Genomic DNA, 11,373 nt, shown 5'->3' with positions numbered 1-11,373 from the left:
AATTAGGTATCTAAGTGGGAAAAGAATGAACCTCAGCCCCTGCCTTACACCATCACACAAAAATCATCTCAAACTCGGTTATCACTTAAATGTGAAAAGAAAACATTTAAATTGTTCATATGATTACAAATATCTTTATGACATTAGGCAAAGTTTTAAAATATAAAAGGAAATATAAGACATTAAAATTAAGTAATTAAACTCATAAAAAGATGTGAAAACACAAGCAACAGAATGAGATGATATTAACACAAATCAACAAAGGAACTGCATTCACAAGTCAATTAGAAAAAGACAGACAACCCAATTTAAGAATGTGTGAAAGACTCGAATGAACACTTTACAAAAAGGAAATGCAAACAACTAATAAATACATGCCACCACGCACAAGGTCATTTATAATGTGGAAGTACAAGCCAAAATCATGTTCAGATTCCAGCACACATACCTGAGTGGTAAAATTAACAATTTGAACATAACGAGCATTGGCTGGGATATAAAGTAATGAGATCTCTCATACATTGCTGATGGGAGTAGAAATTAGGATAATTACTTTGGAAAAACAGTTCACATTTTGTAATAAAATTGGAGCTACACACACCTCATCATACACCATCCCATTCCTGGGTATATTCCAAGAGAAATGGAGGCACTTATGTAAGGGGAGACATGTATACGAGTGTTCTAAACAGAATTTTGATAATAGTAATATTAAGTTGTAAATGAGCTAAATGTTTACCAATAGTGAAATGGCCATTAAACATTAAGTGGATTATGTACATACTCTGTAAGAGGAGTGGCAATTGCTATTTCATGTGGCGTTCTCTTTCCCACAGAGCTTTCTCACCAGACCCTGGAGAACTGCTGACCAGCTTAGAAAGCTTGTGGAGTTGGGTGTTTGGCACTGGTTCAGCCATCTACAGCCAGCACATCATGCTACATTGTAGAATGTGTGGCCTTGGTGTCTAGGGAGCCATGGGCATGACAGTCACTGACAGGGTTGATGCATAGTTCGGTACATGGGTTCGGTACATGGGTAGTGATGATTCTCCTCTTCATGTTCATTCTTTTTTGGGTCCCTGCTTGGATTCTGATTTAATCCTTCTGGATCCTGATTCTCCTTTCTTGTATGATCTCCCACTCAAACACCCCCAAACCCTCAACTGCAGAACATAATTTATGTATTAAGCCCACAGTAGGGAGGCTCCATTACTGCTGTCTTCTAATATCCTCTGTAAAGAACCATTCATTTGATTCCCAGCTGGTCTCCCCAAGATCCATGGAGCACCAAACCTAGTCCCCCTGCAAGACCCCGTTTTCTCTCCAACAAGATCAAAGAAATGATCATGAGCCAAAAGAAACTCGCCCAACTGCAGGCACAGGTGCATATTGGTGGGAAAGGAGCTGTCCACAGGAGGAACTAAGGTGGTTCACAGAACAGCTATGGCAGAAGACAAAAATTTCAACTCTCCCTAATGAAGTTAAGGGTAAACAATATTTCTGGTAATGAACAAGTGAATATGTTCACAAACAAAGGAACAATGATCCACTTAACTGTGCTGAGATGAAGCAGCAGACAGAAATGCTGCCCAGCATCTCAAACCAGCATAGGACATGCAGTCTAACTGCTTGAAGGAGACTGGCTGAAGCTCTGCCCAAACCATCTGTGAATGGAAAAGCACTACTTGCTCCCGGAAAGGAGGATGATGATGAAGTTCCAGATCTTGCGCAGAATTGTGGTGAGGCTCCCAAGAATGAAGTTGAGTCATTCCCAAGAATGATTCAACTGGATTGAATCAACTTATGAAGATGAGAAACTTAAAGAAGTTACCAGGGACTGCTAGTTTACATTCTGACTGCTTTGCCAAATTTTGTTCATGAATCTGATAAAATCTAGATCTCCAATATTTTTAAGCCCAAGCCCCTTGGACATTGAACACTGCAGATCTCTTCAGTTTTTGTTTATATACAAATCGTTCTTTGTAGGTAATTAAGCTAAAGAAGCCTGGGAATAAACTTTGAAACAAAGCTTTTTAAAAAAACCCCACATTCATTTAACCCACTCTTTGTTAATAAAAGGAACCTCTCAAGGAAGGCACTAGGAGTTTTCAGGACAATCTGGCATATCTTAAGGTGCATGCTCTTTGCACTTTGAACCCTCCTCAAAAGGTACAAAGGAGACCCATTGCCAACTTCCCCCATCTTAGAGAGTTTTAAGTCTAGAAGCAACTGATTTGGAGATAGGATTCCTTTCTGGAGCCTATGGACATTGTCCAAACCACATTCATGGGACCTGGCACAACATGCCTCACTTCATCTGCGCGCAGCAGCACAGTGTGGCAGCTGAGAGAAGGGGCTCTGTGGCCCAGTTTCTGGGTCCATAATCCAGTCACTGTGCAATGTGAACAAGCTGCTTTATCTCTTGGTGTCTCGATTTCCTTGTCTGTAAAATGTCAATAATAACAGTAGCTGCTTCATAGGGTTATTGTGAGGTTTAGTTTAATTAATATATAAATGCTTATTATAGGTAGCATTCAGTAAGTCTAGGCTTTTTCCATCTAAAAGGCAATATATTTTCTGTGATTTTTAGACTTGGAGAGTTTATGCTGCTTTCTGCTGAAACAGAGAAATGAGCAAAGTGGATGGATGGGTTTCATTACCTGGAAAATGCACGAAAGCAAGTCTGTTCATTGCCGTATTCTAGGTGCCCAGCCCCATCCCTCATACAGTATAGACATTCAATAAATATTAGTTATTGGTTCACAAAGTGTTAAGAAATAGAATTTTAACCTGGCCTGTGATGGCACAGTGGATAAAACTTCGACCTGGAACACTGAGGTCACCAGTTCAAAACCCGGGGCTTGCCTGGTTAAGGCACATATGGGCATTGATGCTTCCTGCTCCTCCCCCACTTCTCTCTCTCTCTCTTTCTCCTCTTTCTCTAAAAATAAATAAATAACATTTAAAAAAATTTTTAAAAGAAATAGAATTTTACAAAAGTAAATATTCTTAAAAAGAATTTTAATAACTTTTTATTTGCTGGAAGAAAATGCAATGATGCTTATAGTTTCTGGGGATATGCAATAATGATCGTTTATGTTTATTGAATACCTCTCGTCCCTACCTCTACCCTACCAGATATATTATGTAATCCTCATAACATTCTCAGAGCTAGATGTTGATAATTACATTCTGCAGATAAGAAATAATCACATTTTGCAGATACAGAGTTTGCGACCACAGAAGTCACAGTGCATAAAGTAGCAGAAACAGGATTTGAACCAGGGCCATATGAATGGCTCTGAAGTCTGTGCCTTTCCTGCTGAACTATTTCACAGGTTAAAAGGAGAAGCTCTGTTTACTAACTCAAGCATCCAGAACCTTGGGAGTGATGCTTCACTCTGGGATGTTGACTTCATAGGCTTCTGAGATGGTCACTTGAATCGTCAGTTCCTACATTTGTCATCAGAAACTGGCATTTATTTGAGTAGAAAAAGAGGAAGACAAGTTAATGTACTAAATTCAAGTGCTTGATGAACTTCTCAGCATAAGCTTGGCTTGTTTGATGTTTCTTACTTTTTAAAAATGGAGAATAGAGCTGGTATATTATGCAAGGATCAAGGACTCAAAGATATATTGCAAAGCCAGGGGAAAATTAATTTCAAGTTTTTGTTATCATCTGAAAAAGAAGTTAATGCCTATTTACCTCCTAAACCAAGTGGAAATATGCAGGATGCATTATTTATTAAAATTTTAAAAATAATTAAGACAAATGCTAAAAATAACTATGCAATAAACCTCTTTTAAATATTTACCATAATACTACATTGCTAACATGACTTATATTCAGTCTGTGCCTTGATTTGGATATTTCATATTTCTACAGTTTATTTTATAGATCACTAATCAAAATTATACAGTGGTAATTCCTAATTATAATGATAAGTTTTCATAGACTGCAAAGTGAATGACAGTTTTAAAATAAATGCTTTTGTTCTGAATGAATGCTTTCTGAAAAAATTTATAATTGTTGAGATTGTTATAATGTAAGGGTTGACAATTTCAAGTAATGGAAGGAAATAAGATTAACATTGGTCTACCGGCCACTAGTGGGTATTCCAGCTTTCATGGTGGGCAGTAACAGAGCAACCAAGGTATAAATAAAAAGATAGATTTAACTATAGTAAGTTGTTTTATAAAGATTTATTCTGCCAAACTTAGCGAAAATCTGACATAAAGTATTTGGTAAGTAATTATTATTTATATTTTAACTTGCTATAACTCTGCTTTATAAATTTTATAAAGTTACTTCCCTACTTTATAAATCACCATTACTGTGGAACTGGTGGGCAGTTAGAAAATTTTACTACAAACACAGATACAAAAGTGGGTGGTGGGTATAAAAAGGTTAAAAAGGTTGACTACCCTTGGTCTAGGGGATTTACAAAAAACATTAAAACTTTCAAGGTAATACAATCAAAGACATTCACAAATCCTTTCAGTATCTATCTCTCCTCTTTTGCCTAGAGGTACACGTTAATCTTAGGATTCCAGGAAGGGTGGGAGAGCTAATATCAGTGTAGGGTGGTATGTAAATTTTTCCTCGTATTGAAAGAGAAAGAGAGTTCCTCAGATAACCTTAATCCTTTCAGAGAACTTAAAACCAAATGACCCTAGTTTTCTTGTACATCAGGAGACTTCTATTCTTTTTCCTCCATTTTCCAAAGAAAGGACAGGACAGAAAACCTGACTTTTCCTTTAAAATGGCGTTGCCGATACTAAGTTTTAAAGTTCTCTGGTACCTTACTACATTCCCCACTGGTTTTATATCCTAAGTAAAATCTTTGACTTAATTTACTGAAAAGCATGAGGTTGTTGTGGAGGGATATTAACTTATAACATGTAACAGATATTTAACAGACAGCATTGGTAGCAATACAGTTCATTAAAGAAACAAATGTTACTGATCAATTTCCTATAAACTGCACAGACCTTTTGCAACTTACATAAAACTAATTGGCTTTTATAATAATTTACTTTTAGTCAGAACTCTTAATTTAAAACTTTTAAACTTTAGTGACAATTAAGTTGACTTTCTTTTCACCCTAGTTTCCCTTTTCCCAAAGTCTAATTAAAAGAAAGTCCTTAGTGAGTTTCTTCATACATTTGCCGTATGTAGACCAACCAGCTTCTGGTTTGTGGTTGGAGTAGGGCATGCTATCCTTCTACCTTGGCAGCAGTGGGTGTTGTCAGGATCATGGTGTGTGGAGCCATCCATGTGAGAGTCAGTCCTTGGGTGATGTACTGGATCTTCTGGTAATATTGGAAGTGCCTCTCAGGCAGTCTTTTGAACAGTTTACTGAGTAACCTGTAAATCCTGCCAGTACTTAGGGAAGTTACATTTCCTTTTATAATTTCCTTATTTTGCTTAATATTCATTTGGACATAAACTAAATACTCAGATATTATGCCTTTTGTAATAGATTCTAAGTTTGGCTTTTCTAATTATCCCTTTTCTGTTGGCAAAATCTTTTTCTAATTGGTTCTGAATAAACCTTTGGCAACAAGGGCCCCAAAACCACACTGGTTTTGGGTGGCATTTACTCATTTGAATTACTATGTTCTGATTTTGAAGCAAACTGGAAAAATATATAGAATAAACAATAAAATTCAAACAGCTAATGTTAACAAATACTATAATAAGTGTCCTAATACAATAAAGTGACCAAAACTTAATAGATTATTGAACAAAGTTCTAACCAATATAACAGGATTCAAAATAAAATTCTTACAGTCTCAAATGTCCTTACCATGTTAACATAATTTCACTAAGTTCATATTGACACCATTACTGCTTCATATTACTTGCAAATGTAACTTAATTCCCACTTCAGTCTGAGAACTGTCACAATGAGCAGGAGTGTTGATCAAATAAATTTGTAAATATGATATATGTGTTTGCTCACTTATAGTTTACATTGTGTGTGGGACACAGGTTGTAAGCTGGCAAAGTTATTATAGCCTAAGGCTTAGTTTTAAGAATAAGCTTTTGCCCACACCCTTGACTGTTACATGATGTGGGTGGTGAACTCTTATGAGGAATCCTATCATGCCTCAGATAAGTGACTTTGTATTAGAGACTTCCCTATTTTGTATATTGGATTAAAGGTTTTGATTTCTACACTATAAAGTGGGGCAGACTGAGAGCTTGCTCTCTTGGTTCCTGAGATTAGCATTAGAGAGGAGAGCAGAGAAAGGCCACGTGGAGGAGGCCAGGAGAAGCAGCCAAGATGGAGGAATACTGAAGGAGAAGCTAGTTTGTGCAGAGTTTATGCAGAAAGAAAGAGATGGGGAACAGAGGTGAATAAGGCTAGTGAGCTAGAAAACTTTGATCTTAGAAAATTCGGATAAGTCAGTAGCTTTGTGAGCACTGAATGAGTGGGTTTTGAAGCCCAGTGTGTGTTTTTACTTGCCCACTGGGTGCAAGCTAGGATTAAAGCTAATGGCCCACCAGTTCTTGGCTCTGTTGTTTCATTACCGACTGTCTGAATCAACTGCAAACCTGCATTGGCCAGGCAGCCGTGATGGTGGCCGTGGCTACTGGCTTTACATTTGGCATAGTCTGTGGCAAGATTCGATACAGATCAGTATGGAGCCACCACCACCTTTGAGCAGTGGAGTAGAGGACTGGCTGCTGTTATAGTTCCCCATGGCTGTTTTTTGGGGGGCCGTAGGCTGGCTGACTTTTACAGTCATACATGAGGAAACTAAGAGCTCTGTGGAAGAGGCTGCTTGCGACCTGCAAACTGAGCAGTGGAAGGAGCAGGAGCAAACATGGGAGAAAGAGATGCTGACCCTGACGCTGGAGCAAGCACCGGAGAAGGAGGCCAACGAGGTTCGTGAAATTCATCTGGAAATGGAGCATCCACTGGAGAAGGAATCACAAGTGTGTGAGTTGCAGATTGAGCTGGACATAATGGAGAGCCAGCAGCAGCAGGAGGCCGGGGCTGAGGCTGAGGTCAGAGCTGGGGCAGCAAGGCCTGTAGAGCAGAAGGTGGTGGTGGCTCACGGTTCAAGCCCAGCAGTGGGAGCTGGTGTTTTTAGTTCCTTTTTGGAGGATGAGGTGAATCTGGCTGGAGTTGCAATCCACAGTCTCCAGAGGGTGAGAGCCCAGCCGCAAGGAATACTTACTACGCCCCTGGTAGGTCTGCGATTTTGCGACATAGGGTTGAATGCCATCATGCTCTCTAGAGCAGAGATGAAAATATCAACTGTCACTGCCACATACTCCTCCTTGGGACAGTGTAAGACCTGCCAGAATGGCAGGGATGAGGGGGGTGACTGACGCCCCATGTGCATGGACTGATTCCTGGACTACAACCAGAGTGGGCACTGGCTCCTTTGCTGGATGGACTTACAGATTTTGGACAATGTGAAATACCCTGGTAGGGGTAGGAGGCGGCTTTGCTTGAAGCACTCCCCTGTTCTGGGAAGCTTTTCCCATGGCTAGAAAGAAGTTAAAGACATTTTGCACTTTTGGCAAAGTGCTCAGAGACTGGTGAAATGTACCTTTGTAATTGTTGAAACTGTATGATTTGTCATGTTGTTGTAATTTGTATAATGTGCTTAATTTCCTTGTGCAGGAATACCTGTGCTTTAGATTGTGAAGCAAGCAAAAGGGGTGGAATGTTGGTCAAATAAGTTTGTAAATATGATATATACGTTTGCTCATTTATAGTTTGCATTGTGTGTGGGAGACAGGCTGTAAGCTGGCAAAGTTATTATAGCCTAAGGCTTAGTTTTAAAACTAAGCTTTTGCCCACACTCTTGACTGTTACATGATGTAGGGTGGTGGTGCACTCTCATAAGAAATCCCATCATGCCTCAGATAAGTGACTTTGTATTAGAGACTTCTTTATTTTGTATATATTAAAGGTTTTGATTTCTGTACTATAAAGTGGGGCAGACTGAGAGCTTGCTCTCTTGGTTCCTGAGATTAGCATTAGAGGAGAGAGCAGAGAAAGGCCACTTGGAGGAGGCCAGGAGAAACAGCCAAGGTGGAGGAATGCTGAAGGAGAAGCCAGTTTGTGCAGAGTTTATGCAGAAAGAAAGAGATGGGGAACAGAGGTGAATAAGGCTAGTGAGCTAGAAAACTTTGATCCTAGGAAACTCGAATAAGCCAGTAGCTTTGTAAGCATGGAATGAGTGGGTTTTGGAGTCCAGTGTGTGTTTTTACTTGCTCACTGGGTGCAAGCTAGAAGTAAAGCTAATGGCCCACCAGTTCTTGGCTCTGTTGTTTCATTACCGACTGTCCAAATCAAATGTGAACCTGCATTGGCCAGGTGGCTGTGATGGTGGCCGTGGCTACTGGCTTTACAAGGAGTTACACATATTTAGGAAAGGTCCACAAGGCAGTGGAGTTGTGGTCACATTCTACACTTTACAGCTAGAGTCCAAGTCCTAATGACCACTGTTTCTAACTGGAATTAGGAGCAAGTCCCAGCCTAAAATAGGCATGGGGCATTGAGACAAGAGGAATAATGGAGACACTATACATTAAATAAAGTAACAAAAATCATACTGTCAATACCCACAGTAGAGATTTTCGAGGGATAAATAAAACTCAAATATTCAGGCAAGGCATAGTAAATGTGTTCACAAGAAATGAGATCAGTTTACCTGCTATTTGGAAGAAATTCCCTAGGTTCATCCATGGTGATGTGAGATGGGGCCAATGACCCTGGGCACCTTTTTAGCCTCCAATGGCAAGTTCCAGCATGCTAGGCAAGGTCAGGTCACAGGTAGCTGGATTGCAGCTGGAAGAGACTGAACTCTCCCTCCACAGAGCAAGGGGGCAGCTTACCTTCTTGTGTTCCTTTTTTCCACAGCAAAGGCATGTCCCTGGTGGGGGGCAAGAAGGCTGGCAGGTTTAGCTCAATGACCTTTCTTTTCCACTCTTGAGGCAGGGCCCTGATGGAATCCTATGAAGCCCCTTTGGGGCATTGGAGCCTTAAAGGGCGTATGCCAAAAGCTGGTATTTTCCTGATCTCTTTTGGGCTCTATTTGCCTTTTCTGTTCCTTTATTGGTCACTATATTCCTTAAAAGTCATGCAGAGAAGATCTTGCTGAGGGGCTTGAGGGTCCTTATCTGTTTATATAAACTTTTGGAAAAAGACAAAAACAGCATTATTAGCTGAATCAAATAAAAGAGGTGTTGCAATAAAAACAGGTTCGGTGTCTCCTTTAGAATTCCAGAGTCTCTCCACTGTTGAATAACTCAGTACATTAACATTCAAATGAAATTTCAAACAAAGAGCTTGAGCATTGAAACTAAACATTACATAAAAAGACATTATTAACAATTCCTAATATTTAAACCAAGATTTCAATATTACAGGACTATGAAACAGCAAATAAAGAGAATTAACAAAAGACCCCTGAAATAATATATACATTTTTAACATGGAAAATATTTTTTCACACATCAGTGGGGGACAATAAATCATTAACTCTAACCCATAGAGGGCCCACGTGACCCCTAATGTCCTAGGGAGGGGAAGGGGAGAGGCAGCTGGAGGGCCTGTTTTTGCTAATCCCACCTCCTATAATCCTGTTACTCATGATTCCAGTACTTCATCTGGACTGCCCTGATAATTCTATTTCCTATAATCCTATTACTTATGATCCCATTACTCAATCTGGACTGTCATGAAAATCCTATTTTTATAATTCTATTACTTATGATTCTATCATGTATTCTAGAATGTCCTGATAATTCCATCTCCTATAATCCTATTACTCATAATTTCATCATTATATAAATGATGGAATTACACCATCTGGAATTGTAATTCATTTCAAAGAACTCATAACCAGCAAGGTCCACACCCATGATTTGTTAATTTCTAAATCTTTTACCTAATCTTTTTCTTTTTCTAAGATTTTTCTAAAGAAAGGTTCTAATCTTTAATGCTATTCCTACCCTGTATTTTCCAAATAAGTAAAACAGACTAGTTTCTATTCTATCCTTTCTCTAGTCACTTCACCCTTAGTTGTCCCTGAAAATTTACTCTAGCTCCCTTCCCCTGTTGTTCCACACATGGCACATCCTGGCCCTACTTTCCACTCTTTTCTCACCCAAACTGCTTACTTGTCAGCCCTTCACCCCAGAGGCTGGGGAAACACTTTAAACTGTCCAGAGAAAAGGCAGGAATTAGCACACTAATAAAAAGCAAGAAAGATAATACAGACAATTAACTAGCACCCAGAATAGTGATTGACTATAGAGGACACAAAACAAGAAGTAGGAGCCAACAGAAGAGAATAATTTCTTCAGGGGAGAAGTCAGGTAGAGTGCCCTGAAGCTAGAGGTCTTTGGATCCAAGACAAGAGATTTTATATTTTGGGGGCTTGTTTTACAAATTTTATTTTATTTTTTTCCAGAAATTTATAATTTTGCATGCAAAAATTCAATTCAGGCCTTAGAAACAAACACAGTTACACATTAAACAAAGACTTTACATAAAAAATAATGAGTGTGCTTTTTCAATTAAAATTCTACCAGATATTTTCTGATAAACAAGGACAAAATTTGATAGATGAGGGAGGGGTTTCCCCCAGTGGAAAGCACCATACCCCAGATTCTGAAAGGTACTGTACCTCATTGATGAGGAAAGGGATCCCCCTTGTGGCCTCTCAGGTGCACACTGGCTGCAGCACCAGAGAGTCCTTTAATCCAGAGGTTTCTAGGCAGACACATAAAAAAAAAACCCTGAGATCTCAACAAACACAGAGGAGAAAGAAGACTCTGGAAGTCCGAGCCAAGATTAATCGATCCAGGCCAGTTCAGTCTCCACTGATTCAGTGTGATGCGAGACTGACTAATCATAGATGGACCCAATCTCTACTATGCCCTCCCAGAGACAGAAACAATTGTCCCCTCTTCTGGCTTTCTACTGAGAGCACAACTAGACACCTCTGGAAGTTCTGGGTAGGATGAAATCCCCACTAATACCTCTCTTAAAGAAACTGATATCCCCAAGAGCCTAAAGCAGGACCCAGTTCCCACTAATACCTCTCTTAGAGAAACTGATATCCCCAAGAGCCTGAAGCAATACCCAGTCCCCACTAATACCTCTCTTAGAGAAACCAATATCCCCAAGAGCCTGAAGCAGGACCTAGTTACCACTAATATGTCTCTTAGAGAAACTGATATTCCCAAGAGCCTGAAGCAGGACTCAATCCTTTCAGAGTATAACCAGATGTCTCCCAGCAAAACCCAAGGCAGGACCTAGAAACTCTCCACCAACGTTTCGGTCTTGGAGAGTGTACTGCAAACATGCCAGTCATGTCTGATCTATTTCACAGCACCCA

General features: G+C 39.6%; 1 pseudogene; it reads left to right on the top strand.

The window, feature by feature from the left end:
* The first annotated feature begins 1,019 nt into the window (after positions 1-1,019).
* Positions 1,020-1,795, top strand: LOC136406555 (transcription factor BTF3 pseudogene; annotated as a pseudogene).
* Positions 1,796-11,373: the final 9,578 nt, after the last annotated feature.

The sequence above is a fragment of the Saccopteryx leptura genome, chromosome 5, assembly GCF_036850995.1.
Source record: "Saccopteryx leptura isolate mSacLep1 chromosome 5, mSacLep1_pri_phased_curated, whole genome shotgun sequence".
NCBI lineage: Eukaryota > Metazoa > Chordata > Mammalia > Chiroptera > Emballonuridae > Saccopteryx > Saccopteryx leptura.
This window is presented reverse-complemented; position numbering and strand designations above follow the sequence as displayed.